Here is a 12,752-nt window from a genome sequence, read left to right on the forward strand (position 1 = left end):
ATGGAGTTTGTCAAGGTGGCGATGTTTCGCCAGGTTCCCTCCCAGTGAGAGCACGGAATTTCCATCCCCAGTGTCCCCTCCCACCTCTTCATGTACAACCAGCATACTTTTTCCCTTGCAAGTTCAGGTGTGCGTAGAGATTTGAAATCAACCCGCGCGTGCCTGGGTCAGTTATCAGATAAGTGTCAAATTTCGTAAGGTCTCTCATTCCTGCTTCTTCATTGGTCCGGGATGACAGCCAGTGACTCATTTGAACATATTGGTATTTCTCAGTCCTCGCCACTCCCGGTTCTTGTACACATTCTTCAAACGACCTGATTGTCCTGCCTTTGTACATGTTTCCAATTCTAATGCAGCCCGCCTGTTTCCATGATATAAAAGCCTTCGTGTCCATTCCTGGTGGAAAATCGGGATTGTGAAATAGTGGCGTAAACGGAGAGGGTGTCGTGCGTCGTCAGGCTTCCTCTCCTTACTGCCGAGTCCCATGCATTGAGGGGGGCGCCCAGTATTTCACTTATTCACGTATTCATATGTCTATACTTCTTGTGGGACCACAAGAGGTTCGAGAGCGGGCCCCCGGCCACCGCTATGTCCTGCATTGCCCATTTAGTCTGTGGATAATCTGCCACCCACTCTTTAACGACGCGCAGCTGTGCCGCTTCGTAATACCGCTTGAAGTGTGGGAAGGCCAGGCCTCCCTCCTGAACAGCTGTTGTCAATGTGGTCATTGCCACCCTCCGTCTTCTGCGCTGCATATGTATGAGGATGCCATTTTATTTAAAGAGCGAAAGAAGGACCTGGGAAGCCTGATTGGAAGAGCCTGGAAGTAATTCAGGACTTTAGGGAGGATCGTCATCTTCACCGCCGTGATGCACCCCCACCACGATGTGGATAGTGGCATCCATCTCGTCAGCAGCTTTTGGAGGTGGATGAGCAAGTCCGGGTAGTTTGCAGCGTATAGTTGACTCGTCTTGGAGGTGAGCTTCACTCCGAGGAAGGGGATCTTGCCTCTTGCTACCTGGACACCCTGCTCCTAGGTCAATTTTGAGATGGTCACGGGGTCGGCAGAAAGATTCAGTATCTGATTTAGTTTTGTAAATTTTTAGGCCTGAAATGGCACCAAATGCCTCCAGTTCGCTCATCAGTGTGGGTAGAGATCTGGTCGAGTCGGTCAACGCCAGTAGCATGTCATCGGCGAAAGGCATTGTTTTGTGTTCTATCCTGCCCATCTGTACCCCCTTAATTAGGCGCTGTTGTTGAATCCTTGCTAGGAGAGGCTCTAGAAACAGAGCGTACAGGAGAGGGGACAGCGCGCACCCCTGCTTTGCGCTTCTCGTCGGCGAAACCGTTTTGGACAGGAAGCTGTTAACGGCGATTCTTAGGGATGGACTTCTATAATTTGCTTTTAACATCCCCATGTAGGAGTCCCCAAAGCCCATGTGTGTCATTGTTCTAAAGAGCTGCGACCACTCGACTCGGTCGAACGCTTTTTCAGTGTCCAAGGCGACTAGTATAGTCTCAATGTCAGTGCGTTGGGCCTTTTCTATTATGTGGCATACTCTCCTGGTGTTGTCCGCTGCTTGCCTTGTAGGGACGAAGCCCGACTGGTCTGCATCTACCAGAGAGGACAGGAGCTCTGTTAACCTGTTCGCTAGGATTTTCGTGAAAAGCTTTGCATCAAGATTAATGAGAGCTATCGGTCTATAAGATCCTGGGAGGGTGGGATCCTTTCCCGGCTTCAAAAAGAGCACCAGTTTTGCCTTGTTCATTGACACTGTAATATTACCCCTTGAATTGAAGGTGTTAAAGAGGCTTGTAAGTCTGGGGGCTAGGGCGTGTCGAAATCTCTTGTAGAAGCCTTCGGTGTACCCATCTGGGCCTGGTGCTTTGTTCTTGGGGAGTTGTTTGATGGCTTGTAGCACCTCCTACTGAGATATATGCTGGTCCAGTGCCTCCCGGGCTTCCTCCGACAGATGCGGGAGGGATACCCCCTGAAGGTATAGTTCTTGGTCCTCCTCTGATGGGGCACTGGTTGTGTATAGGTCTTGATAAAAGTATCTCATTATTTCACCCATTTCGTCGTTGCTCGTTTTCCAGGCACCTGAGGGGTCCACCAGCGCCAGGATGGATCTTGCCCTGGTCACCTCCCTGAGTTGCAGAGCAAGTAGGGTATCCGCCTTGTTGGCAAGGATGTAGAATCTTTGTTTCTTTTTCATGAGCGCATGACACACCTTTCGGGTATGCAGGAGCTCCAACTGACCCTGGATGTGTTGCATGGCCCGCCTTTTAGCCCTGCTAGGGTATGCCGCTGCCTCCCTCTGGGCATCAAGCAGTCGAGTTTCCAGGTCTCTCTCCCAATGCCCTAGTTGTTTCTCTCTCTTGGATTTCATTGCTATTAATTCACCTCTCATGACTGCATTAAAGGCATCCCACAACGTATCTTGAGGGGTCTCCCCTGTCTCCCCTGTGTCATTTTCGATGAAATACGTATCAATCTTGTCTTGGATTTCTTCGGCCAGCACTGGATCCTGCAGGAGCTCTGAGGGGAAACGCCAGGCCCACACCCTTGACTCCCTAGTTTTAAGTGCCAGGGATAAGGTTATTGGGGCGTGATCAGAGAGGGCGATGGGGCCCGTCTGATTGTGCTCAGAAGGGGCGTAGTCTATCCTCGATAGAGAGTTGTGGCCATGGGAGTAGTGCATGAAGCCCCGCCGTCCTCATGCTGTGCTCGCCAGGCATCGGACAGGGAGAGGGAGTCAAATGTCTTCTTTACTGCCTCCGAGGGGGCCTTCGAGCTTTCGCTAGCTCTGCTCGACCTGTCCAGAGAGGGGTCCTAGGCCAGGTTCAGATCCCCTCCCAGAATGATTTCCCCTGTCGCAAATTGTTCAAGAGAACCCATCATGTCATTGAGGAATGCCTCTTGGCCCACATTAGGGGCATAGACCGATGCAAGGGTGATCCTTCTCCCCTCCACCGTAATGTTCAGGAAGACATACCTCCCCTCCCTATCGGATCTGTGGTCGTGGATCTGGACTTTCAAGGTGTCCTTTATGGCCACCAGGACACTAGCTCTCTTCTCCTCTGCGTTTGACTGGAAGACATGTCTCGCCCCCTTTATCTTGATGCGGGTTTTGTCGCTATGCGTTTCCTGATACAGTAGGATGTTCGATTTCTGCTTCCAGTCCTGTCTGTCCAGTTTGGATCTTTTTACGGGGGTGTTCATACCTCATACATTCTGCGAGAGCACTGTCACCGGGACCTTCTGTGTCGTGTTCATTGTGAGGTTGGTGGATAGACTTGCTATGGTCGCTTCTTTTATCAGTTGTAGATAGTGTCCTGCCAAAATGTCGTCTTGATGCCTCTAACTTGGAGTCCCCCCATTTTCCCTCCCCCCCAACAATACCCATGAGGTCAGGGCCGGGTTGCTACATGCCCAGAGGCAAAATGTCCACAGCTCCCGGCTCGTGTTTTCCCTCATAAACAGATTGTGGGGAGTACTAAACCCCACTAGCAGTTCCATCAGGTTTTTCCTCGTTCCTCTCCTGGCCTACTATGTAACAGATGGGCGCATCAACCACGTTCCTCTTCTCCCGTTAACGTTACATCAGCGGGCCATAGGTCATTCTGGGTTTAAAGAGTGCTTGGCGTGCCCCCGGGCTTGTCTGGCCTTCCTTACTCTTCCTTTTTTGTGGATCGTCTCCCATCCCTCTTGTTGGTTTGGCCCCTTGAGTCTCCCCCGGGGATCCGGGCGTGCCCCATCTTCTCCACTTGATATGCCCAGTAACCTTTCTCCTTCTTCACTGGAAGGGATCCTGTGTTGAACTCCGTCCCATGTAAATAGGAGACCAAACGGGAATGTCCATCTGTATTTGCCCTGGGCTGCGGACAGGTGGAGGACCACCGGGCCCATCAGCCGTCTTTTAAGCAGGGTGGCCTGGGCCAAGTCCTGGTATAATTGTACCCCCTGGCCATTTACTCTAATCGGCGGGGAATGCCTGGCCTTCCTCAGTATCTGCTCTCTCTGGGTGTAGGATGTCATGGCCACCAGCACATCCCTGGGTCTCATTCCCGGTTCAGCCCCCCTTGTAGGACCCACTCTGTGGATACGGTCGATCCCCATCTCTGGGTCGACTTCTTCAGCTAGGATCCCCGTGAACAGTTGCGCGACTGTAGACTTCAGGTCAGGGTCCCCTATGGTTTCAGGTAGGTTTTTGATTCTGACATTGGACCTCCTCGATCTGTTTTCAAGATCCTCGCATTGCTGTTCGAGGTACATGGTGGTCTGGGCTATCCTATCTAATGTCTCTTCTGACTTATGGGTGTCATACTTGCTGGAGTTTTCTTTCCAGTGTATCAGTTCTCTCCCCCAATTTGGTAACGCCCTGTCTGATTTCCTGGATAGATTGTACCATCTCTCCCCTCAGGAGTTTGAACTGCTCTTGGACAGAAGTTAGTAGTTACAATTGCAGATCTTTAAAGCACGCTTGCATGTCCGCTTTATTCATTGTAGTTCCCTCCATCCTTCCTCGGGTCAAGGTGGGGCCTAGCGGGGGGGAAGTCTTCCGATGTGGGCGTGGGTCCGACCTGGGTCCCCCAGAACTGCTTCAAGTTCTTTCTTTGGCTTCTCGGCGGGGAGGACCGCGTGGAGGATCCCCCCTGCGTCTTGGACATTTATGTTCCTTACTGGGGGTGATTATGGTGTGCCTTGGGGGGCTTGCTCCTGTAGTTCCCGGGGGAACCTCCGTGTGTTGATCCTGAGGGGGCTCGTAGGGTCGCCCATTCCCAGGCGAGGTCCGAACCCAGACGACTGTGGGCTTGTCCTGCAGTGCCCGTTATTTCTACTTGCCTTTGTCTGTCGGGGCAGCGCTTGTAGGTAGCTGGTGGGGACTGTGGCCGTTTTCAAATTTCAATGGGGATGGATCCGTGGGCCCTCGTTACTCGTGCGTCCTCTTTTTGGAGGCGCCCGGTGGGGTGTCTTTTTATGGGCCTCCCCCTTCCTTATTGCTGCTTGTGTGTGAGATCCCTCGTGGTGTATGTAGAGTGGGTAGCCTAGATCTGGTGTTTGGGCCTCAAACCGTCAGTGAATGGTCCATCTGGGGGTGCCCCCACACCAGCTCCTTCTGCAATGCTAGGTGTGAGTCTTTTTGCACCATGGGGGGGGGCCTTTCCCGGAGCTGCTCTCACCTCCCGTGGCCCTCGATCAGCCTCCGCTCCGCTGCACCCGGGGCTCTCTGCTCGCCCGGTGGGTGCACTGGGCTGCGCTCCTCCGTTCCTCGGAGCTTCGCCACCTGGGCTCCGGGTCCTCGCGTTTCTCTGGTGACGGGTAGGCTCCACCCGACCCGTGCCAGCTCCGGTCCGGCTCACTGTCTGTCCCCTGGGGGGCCACTGTATGTGTTGGTTCTCCCTAGCACTCCAGCGGCTCTGTGTAGGGAGTCCGCCACGTCTTGACACCAGTCCCCGCCGGGGAGGCCCGAGACTGCACACTCCGCTCACTCGTGCGGGTGTTCCCTGCCACCCGGGCCTCCGCGCCTGCTCTCCCGGGCTGCGGCCCCCAGCACCGCGGGCTCTCCTCTGATGAGCCCGTCAAACTCACAGTGGTTGGTGTTATTGCCAACTGATGCAAGGTCTCTCGCCGGCAGGCTCGGGCGCGGCACAGCTCGCCTGTCTCGAGGGGCCCCCCTCAACCTTCTGTTGTGTCCCGCTGATGTGCTATCAGGCGCGGGATCGTCCGTTTCGCTTCATTGATGGGCTAAGTTTTGTGGCCCAGGGAGGAGAGACGATCAGACGCGTCCTCCTACAACGGGTGCCATCTTGGAATCCGATTGAAAATGTTTTATCCAAGCCGACTCACCAATACAATTAGACTGAGAGCTGGAATTCTTTGAGGAAGAGTCGTTCATTATATTCCAAAAATGTCTGGAATTAGACTCCATTACTGCTCTCAACATCTCTTTTCCATCTAAATCCAATTTACCTGCCCTTTGGAGACAAGACCAATTTCACTGTTTATTTCGTAGAGATTTTATTTCCCTATATATCATGTTTTAGTCACTTCCTTCCCGTTTAAGCTTCCGTATAGCGTGGTTAAAATCTCTTTTACGGGCTGCGGTTTCTTGATCAAATCTATGAAGATATTTTACTAGAGTCCCTCCCTTTTTTGTTGTGGGTTTTTCAATTTCCCAAAGGGCTTCCACAAATGTAGCTGGAGATATTAGTGGGTGAGTGATATTAATCCTAATGCTATTCATTTGTTTATCCAATTTGTTATTTAACTGGTCACCCTGCTGCCTAACCCTGCGGGGACCTTTTTATGGAAGGGACCTTGATGACATTCTTGGAGTGATGTGCAAAGTACAGGTGTTACAAAGTACGGGCTACCCAAGCGATTATTCATATCATACAGGGCGGTAGTTAAGAGACTGGTGGAGATATGGGAGGGAGTACCAATGGAACTGTTAGCCCATTAATGCAACTCTTATTAGATCAGGCAGGGGGGAAGGTGAAAATCTCTCGCATTTATCAGGCACTACAGGAGGAGGTACCCTGTAAGGAATTGAAAGTAAAGGGCAAATGGGAGGTTGATGGAGGGTTTCCGATATCGGAAAAAGAATGGACTAAGATTTGGGAACAGGTCCCAAGGTATCAAAAAACGATAGACTCCAACCGACTCAGTTTAACTTGCTACATAGAGTATATGTGACACCAACCAAGCTCCAAGCGATGAATGGGACTCTCAGTCATGAATATCCAAGATGTGGGGTAGGTCAGGCAGGACACTGGCATATGGTTTGGGACTGCAGAATTATAGCGAGATACTGGGAAACAGTTATTAAGGGGATTAATTAACTGCTAGGTACGAGGATGGAGTGTGACCCAAGGGCCTGTCTGCGGGGAATACTCTCGGAAGGGAAGAGATATAAGTCTCAGAATACATTTGCTACATTCCTATTGATCTTGACTAAATGCCAAATGCCTATAGCCTGGAAACATCCACTGGGGCCGTCAGTGTCGTTATGGCAGGCAGATGTCTGGAGATGGGGTATGGCAGAATTAGAGATACTGCAGGCTAATGAGAACTTGATAGATGGGGACGGGGTAACAGCAGACTGGGGTCAATTGTTGAATAACCTATGCATATCAAAAGAGCTGAGACCACCGTGAGACAACAGGGGTGAAGGGTGAAGAGGCGAAAGACATGGAGGTGAGAAGGGAGGGAGGAATGGGGGTGAGAAATGTTAACAGAGAGAGTTCCAGATGGATACTGATAACCAGTATATACATTATTTCACGAGGATGATTGGGGGGGATATGCTATGGGGAGGAAAATAGGGAAAGGAGGAAGAAGCTACAAGGAAGAAAAGACACTGACAACTACAATGGGAAATAATGGAAAAGGGGGGTATTGGGGAAGGAAGGGGTTGTTATTGTTTGACAGTTTGTTTATTAAAATGCTAATAAAGTGTTTTGAAAGATAGATCTTTCCTGGGGTTAATTGGATACTATCGAAGGTTTATTCCTAATTGTTCTGATAAAACAGCCAGATTTAACGACAAATTGCATAATGCAGAACCCCAGAAACTCATATGGGATAAGTAGTAAGAAACATGTTATCGGGTCCTCAAACAAACTATGTCAAAGCCCTATTCTCAAGGTAGCATACTTTTCTAAGGACTTTATATTACAAACTGGCGCTACATTGACTGGTTTAGGTGCAGTATTGTTCCAGATCCATGACGGGCTAGAACATCCCATTCTCCAGACTACCCGAAAACTGTTCCCCATGGAAAAGAACTATGCAGTGATAGAACTTGAAGCCTTGGCAATTAAGTGGGCCATCGCTTCAGGGTCGGACTGGGGCATAAAAGTGTCTTGGGCACCAACGAAAAAGTGGCCCACAGTTACAAATGGGAATTCATTCCTTTTCTGACGCCGTTTGAATAGTACCTAAGGAGGAGGTTTTTGATAAAATGTGATGCAAAGTGTACATTTTAAAGAATCTTGGGCACCAACGAAAAAGTGGCCCACAGTTACAAATGGGAATTCATTCCTTTTCTGACGCCGTTTGAATAGTACCCAAGGGGAAGGTTTTTGATAAAATGTGATGCAAAGTGTACATTTTAAAGAATCTTGGGCACCAACGAAAAAGTGGCCCACAGTTACAAATGGGAATTCATTCCTTTTCTGACGCCGTTTGAATAGTACCTAAGGAGGAGGTTTTTGATAAAATGTGATGCAAAATGTACATTTTAAAGAATATTTATTCAGCAACACTGGTCAAAACTATTAGCCGCATAGTGAAGTAACTCATCAAACTGGCCCACACTGGCTGAAAAAGTGCCCCACTTTGACCTGAAAAAACTGTCCCACACAAGCATTTTGCGTTTTTGGTTCCGCCATGGGCCTATTGCCCGCTAAGCCAGTTCGAGCCTGCACCCAGGGTCAGATTGGGGAATAAAATTGTCTCTGGCACTAACGAAAAAGTGGCCCACAGTTGCAAATGGGAATTCATTCCTTCTGTAAAGCTGTTTGAATAGTACCTAAGGAGGAGGTTTTTGATGAAATGTGATGCAAATTATACATTTTAAAGAATATTTATTAAGCAACACTGGTCAAAACGATTAGCTGCATAGTTAGGTAACTCATCATACTGGCCAATTTGACCCAAAAAAATGGCCCACACAAGCGTTTTGCGTTTTTGGTTCGGCCGTGGGCCTATAGGCCAGTCAAAGCACAGCTCTGTGTGCAACCAAACTACTTGCTCGTGTGCACACTTTACTTTTTCTTTCTTTCTTTCACCAATAAATCAGGGGAAAGTGCAAATGCAGTCCCACACTACAAGAAATAATGCAGTAGAGTATCCTGAATTTAGGGACGTTGCATGGGTCAGCAAATCCGATGTGTAATGGATGAGCGTCACCTTGGGAGACCAGCCTTTCTGATCACAGATTCTCTCCTGCTAGTTAGGTATAAGTTGCATGCGTAAGGGTAGTGTTTGGGCCTGTTCTGGAAGCCCCGCTAAGTGAGGGTGAGAAGGCAGGCCCTGACCCAGACCCAGCCCTCCTGGAAGCCCTCAGCATCTGCAGAGCTGCCTGTCCCATGTGTAGGGGAAGCTGCGGCAGGCAGAGCCAAGCAGAAGAGGCACATTGTAGCACAGTTCCTTTATCCCATCAGGCCAGGCTTTACCCGAGATTCGCATAAATTCGTGCCTGGCTGCCAACCAGCAGGCCCAGTCGGAAAGCAGGAGGCTTGCTGTCTGCCCACTGGCCTGTCATCCCCAGATCCCCTTCCAAGCCGACAGGTCACCCCGCTTAACAAGAGCGTCTCAGGCCGGATGCCCCCCCATCCAGGCACAGCAACACCTGATTGTGTCCGATTGGTGCCGGACAGGGCTGTAAGCAGCTTGCTCTACAGGCCAGTCCCAGTCTGCACCCAGGGTCGGACTGGGGCATAAAATTGTCTCGAGCACCAACGGAAAAGTGGCCCACAGTTGCAAATGGGAATTCATTCCTTTTATGACACTGTTTGAATAGTTCCCAGGTGGGAGGTTTTTGATCAAATGTGATGCAAATTGTACATTTTAAAGAATATTTATTCAGCAACACTGGTCAAAACTATTAGCTATATAGTGAAATAACTCCTCAAACTGGCCCATAAAAGTGCCCCACTTTGACACAAAAAACTGTCCCACACAAGCCTTTTGCGTTTTTGGTTCAGCTATGGGCCTATTGCCCTATAGTCAGTCCGAGCCTACTGTCATGCGTCCGACTCGATGGCGCCTGTGGCATTGATGGCGGTTGGGCCGCCATTACACTGTTCCACCACGTTCTTTGTGCGTTTCATCCTGTGGTCTAGTTGTTTTCAAAGGTGGCCGCTGCCGGGAGGTTCATAATCACTCCCTGGCGTGTTGCAACTGTGAAGGTCTTATCTCTCCGCTTTGGTTCACCACGCTAGTGTTCCTCTGTCGTTCCTCTCCGGAACAGTCTACCTTTTGCATCCTGTACTCGGGCTCTCTGTCCGTTACGCTCAGGCTCCTCTGTCCGTTACGCTCAGGCTCCTCTGTCCGGAGTGCTCTCTCTCTCCCACTCTCTCTGTTGCGCTCCTCTGCATCTTGGTTTCCTTTCTGTCCAGCGGTTCCCAGCGGGATTTCTTTTTTTTTTTTTTTCTTCTCTCTCTCTCTCTCTCTCTCTCTCTCTCTCTCCTTCCCTGTGCATGTGCCTCGCTGCACTCCTCTCTTTCACTTCTCTGACTCTCTCCATCCCTCCCCTTTTCTTCTCCACTCTTCCTTCACCCTTCCTTGGAGTCTTGTCTCCATACCGCCGGGTTTCCCTGGGTGTTGTAGCATCCTCACTCCTGTGGTTCCATAATGCTTCGTTCTTCTGCTCACAAATAGTACTCCTCTGTCTTATTGTGTACCCTGAGCCTACCTTCCAGGTGGAAGCCTTTTGGGCACGGAAGACTATCAGAAGAACAGTGAAGACTACATTGAATCCTTCTGCCACCTGGGGTTTTTTATGCCGACGTGAGGCTTTTTCCCAACTTGCTGATCCCGGAAGGGGGTTCACAGCTCTGCACTCATACAAGCAGTCACTGTGGCTTCCTCCCGGGGTAGGCCTCATCTCCATAAAGAAAACAAAGGACTACATATCCCAAAGACCCCTGGCAAAGAGCAGTTCTGACTCCAGTACTTCAGGTGAGGAGCAAGACTAGAGTTGGGATTCCGGGGAGGAAGCCAAGGGATTTGACACCTATTACTTATTGGGCAGAAAGTCTAGACTGATCACTCCCCCCTAATATGGATCATCTAGAGGAAAGAGTCCAACCCAAGAGTTATGCTGTGGTTCTAGAACCTACTACCTTATTGCTTCTCAGTGGAACATCGAAAGGGTAAAGACCAAGGAAATGTGGATTTTCTTTCGAGGTCCCCCTATGAAGCAATTGAGTCCAAACCGCAGGGAGGGGTATGTGAGAAATATGATGTTAATCTCTCACCCATTCCCTTGCGATCTTCCATTCAGGTGGCCAGGTAAGGGCCATTGCTTTTGGATCTCAACCCTGGGGGTGCACACGTGTTGGAGGATCACCTGAGTGGAAGGTCATGGGGGATTGTGAGGAGGATGCCTGAGGGAGAGGTATGGTATTGCCCCAGTCCCAACACCCCAACCTACTCTTCCTCAGCCTTTATGGGGTATTTTCATTCTCACCCCAACTCCCCCATCCATTTCCAACAAATACTGAGACGAGGAAGATGCAACTAAGATCAGTAAAGATTACCCATAGGAATAACATGGGGAAAATGAGGGCAACCTATCATAGAAACAACTCAAAGTGTCCCACTAATAAAGTCAGGCAGGGTCAGGCATTTGATAGTAACCAGTCACACCTGACTCCACTTGACTGGTCTTTTCACTATAAAAGGTGTGGTCTGACATAGAATTATGAACAAGTAGGAGAGCAAGCTGAGAAGAGAACCCGAGATGCCAGAGTTGCCCAGGACCAGAGGCCAGAGACCGGGAAGACCTCGGAACGAAGTGCCACATGAAGTCGAAATGCAGAAGTCAGCCCGGTGAGTCTGAATGCATTGCAGAGCCCAGTTGTGAAGAGTGCGATACATAGTAACACTGGAACCGCGCAAGAAAGAGGTCCACGTTTGTGAGAGTGTTCAATTGAAGTTAACAGGAAGATTTTAAAGAGTGCAAAGACATTTATACAAGTAACAGTGTGAAGTATAAGCAGGAAACTGGGAAGAGGCGTGTGTGTGTGCAAGAATAAAGAAATTAAAATTGGACAGTAAAGTAATGTGAATGCAAAGGGGGCTAGAAGCGTGGTGCAAGAGGCACAAAAGGAAAGAATAATGCAGAGGTTTCAAGTGATCCAGAAAGACGGAAACAAGCACATAAGTGCGTGGTAAATTATAAGAAACGTGCAAGAGGCACGACATACAAAAGGAGTAAAAGGACAGTTCAAGTGTGCACGACAAAGGGAAAGGAACACATGAAAACAGAGAGAGGGGCAAGAGGGTCAGAGTGGTCTCACCGAGGAAAAGCAAAGAGCCTGGCATTTACGAAAGCCTCTGATTCTACACCATGAGAGGATGGGCATGTAAGAAAGGAGATATATATATATATATATATTGAAAAGGCGCAAGTAAATTAATTAGTGTTTGGAATTAGAGGGGCCTAAGCTTGGGGAAGGACGCCCTGAGAGATCAAGAAGGAACTATGATAAATATTGTTTTGTGTTTTGAAAGATGAAAGAGGCCTGAGCTTGGGGAAGGGAACCCACCCTGAGAGCCCACTGAAGAAAGTAAAGTGAGCAAGTTAAAGCTTGGGGAAGGGAACCCCAAGGAACTCAAAGACATTGAAGGTATTGGATTACACTGTAAAGGCTGTGGAGAACAGCCCTGTACAGTGAGAACATCTTTGTGACATTGACCAAATGGCACCTGGTGAGAGGACCACTTGAAACCAACTCCTACCATATTTTTGTAGAGCATGAGGGCAAGCATAGGTTTAGACACAGACGGACTTTTGTTTTGGAATATTAGACAACGACGGCTATTAGAAACATCAGTTAAGGGAACCATCCCTTTAGAGTTTGGGCCAGTCAGGCATTCCAACAAACCCAGGAACGTTAGTAAATAAGGTATTAAAATGATTACCTTTGAATCTATGTCTCTCTTGATACCATGACTGCCTCACACACTGTGTAGGGGAGTAAGAGCTATATGATGTCCATGAATGTTGGTGGGGAAG

The 12,752-nt window shown here is 49.3% G+C and overlaps 1 non-coding gene across 1 annotated transcript; it reads right to left on the minus strand.

Moving 5' to 3' along the window:
• Positions 1-8,804: 8,804 nt before the first annotated feature.
• LOC138498998 (U1 spliceosomal RNA) lies at positions 8,805-8,968 on the minus strand. The gene has a single exon (XR_011279064.1). It is a non-coding gene; the product is annotated as a U1 spliceosomal RNA (small nuclear RNA).
• Positions 8,969-12,752: the final 3,784 nt, after the last annotated feature.

Source organism: Ambystoma mexicanum, chromosome 5q, assembly GCF_040938575.1.
Source record: "Ambystoma mexicanum isolate Mex_15411 chromosome 5q, UKY_AmexF1_1, whole genome shotgun sequence".
NCBI classification, from domain to species: Eukaryota; Metazoa; Chordata; class Amphibia; order Caudata; family Ambystomatidae; genus Ambystoma; species Ambystoma mexicanum.